Source organism: Gavialis gangeticus, unplaced genomic scaffold, assembly GCF_001723915.1.
Source record: "Gavialis gangeticus isolate Ggan-Ray unplaced genomic scaffold, GavGan_comp1, whole genome shotgun sequence".
NCBI classification, from domain to species: domain Eukaryota; kingdom Metazoa; phylum Chordata; order Crocodylia; family Gavialidae; genus Gavialis; species Gavialis gangeticus.
Window position 1 is genome coordinate 141,911,066 of NW_017728992.1, and position 2,156 is coordinate 141,913,221.

Genomic DNA, 2,156 nt, shown 5'->3' on the forward strand with positions numbered 1-2,156 from the left:
CGGGGCCGGGGCCGGGGCGGTGGGAGAGCTGGGGCGCTGCTCTCGCGGCCCGAGTGTCGGTGCTAACGCACGTGTGAAGCGGTGTCACGTGCCCAGCGCAGCCCCAACGCGGAGCTGGGCTCCGGGGGAAATTCTTTTCCGGCCACCGTAAGCGTCTACCCGCGCTTGAGGCCGGGCCGAGCGGTGCCCCCAGGCTCTGCATGCGGGACCGCCTACAGGCAGCCCTGTAGGCCTGCGGAAAGAGCAGGGTTTGGGCCGGGATGAGGGTAGAAATCCTTTTCGGGTCCCCCCAGACCACGTGTTTCTACCCCCTTGTCCCTGTCCTGAACAAGCCCGGCCAGGGCCCTGCCCAGCCCAGCCCAAGCTGGATTTGTGAGTGCCAGCCTGACAGCTGGCAACTACTGCCTAGGCCTTCCTAATAAATCAGGGTTACTGTATTTCCAGGTCCAAACGAGGACACCTGTTGTTGGTGGGGGGATGGTATATAACTGCTGGGGGGCAGTGTTATGCCAGTACCCTGCTACTGCTGGTTCTCTTGCTCCTCATTCCCAAGACAGGTCTCCTAGTCCTGCTGCTTCTCACTCCTGACCACTGGCCCTGCCAATGCCCCTCACTCCCCACCCACAGGCCCCTGCTCCCTCCTGCCCTGCAGCATCTCCTGGCTGCCCTGCCCACAGGCCCAGCCATGCAGCAGCCTGAAGGGCCCCCACCACCCCCTTCCCCTGCTGGAGAGGCAAGTGCATCCCCCACCTACCCCACCGTGCCTCAGCCCCAGCACCCTGACTGGGCAACTGGTGCCTCCCAAACCTGGGTGGCCACCAGCAGGGCACAACCCAGGGGGGAAGGCCCAGCAGCCAGTCATTGAGTGGCATGGCAGCAGCAGAAGTGGCAGCACTTCAGTCACCAGCAGAGCCAATTTAAGAGGGGGCACTAGCACTCTCTATGCCCCCTGCCAGGTGCAGGGCTCACTGTCAGTGGGGCACCAGCACTCAGGGGGGACGCATGTCTCCCTGGTGGCCCCCTTTCCATGGTGTCACATGACCCAGACATCTTCCCCAGCAGCGGCAGACACACATGCATCCCCACCCCCCAAGCCTTGGCCCTCCTGCCCCCCACAGACTTACTTGCATGCAACAGCCAGAGCTGTTCCCAACCCCCTGCAACCTGCAGGCTTGCCATGTGTGTGTGCCCCTGTCTCCAATATCCCTCCCCCTCTTCCCCCCAGCCCCAAGCAGCTCCTTGCTAGAGCAAGCGGGGAAAAAGTATGGAGCTGAGCTGACGAAAATCGTGGACATTTAATAGTATTTTTAAAAACCACTCAGATGGAGATTGGAAGATCCAAAAACAGGATATATCTGGGAAAACCCAGACATGATAACCCTAAATAAATACTTAGCCCCAAATAAGGAGCTGAGTTTGGGCTTGGAATAAAGGTAGAAATCCTTTTTGGGTCACCAGAGCCATTGGGGAACTCTCCCGAAGAAGCCTGGGCCGGCCCCTGCCAACCCAAAGCTTGGCTTTTGCATGCCGGCCTGCCAATTCACAAGCCCCAAGGCCTGAATAAGGGAATGTGGGAGTAGAAAACAGGATGGCTGGAGGCCACACAATAAAGTTATTCTATTTAAGCTTTCTACAGGGTAGAATATTTTGCATGCCTATCTAGTATGCCATCATCTACTAAAACAGAAGTTCTTTTCCTTGTGTTTAAAAACTTCTTATAAGACCATTTGTTTTTTAAGCATTTCCTATTTTAAATGTAATATCAGAAATCTTGATGTGCTTCCACACATTTGTCTACAGAGGGAATTAGATGCATCATACTTAAAGTAGGTCAAGCTCCATGCATCCACAAAGTTTCCTTACATTTTTTTACTGTAACTCCGGAAGTTCCCCATGTCATTCTATACACCTGTTTCTTCCATGGTTTCCCTGCAGCCCTCACCTGAACACCAACATTTTGTTGTGGACTTCACATCTACCCCATAAGGTAAGTGGGGCGGAGAGACCGGCGCAGCTGAGCTGGATCCGGAGGGGAAGCCCCCAGATCCCTCTTTGCTGAGCCAGTAGGGAGCTGCGCTCCCAAGCCGTGCAAACAGGCGCGGTCTGTTAGAGCGCGCCGGCATTTGCGCTGGCGTTCGCGCCGGAGGGTGAGCAGG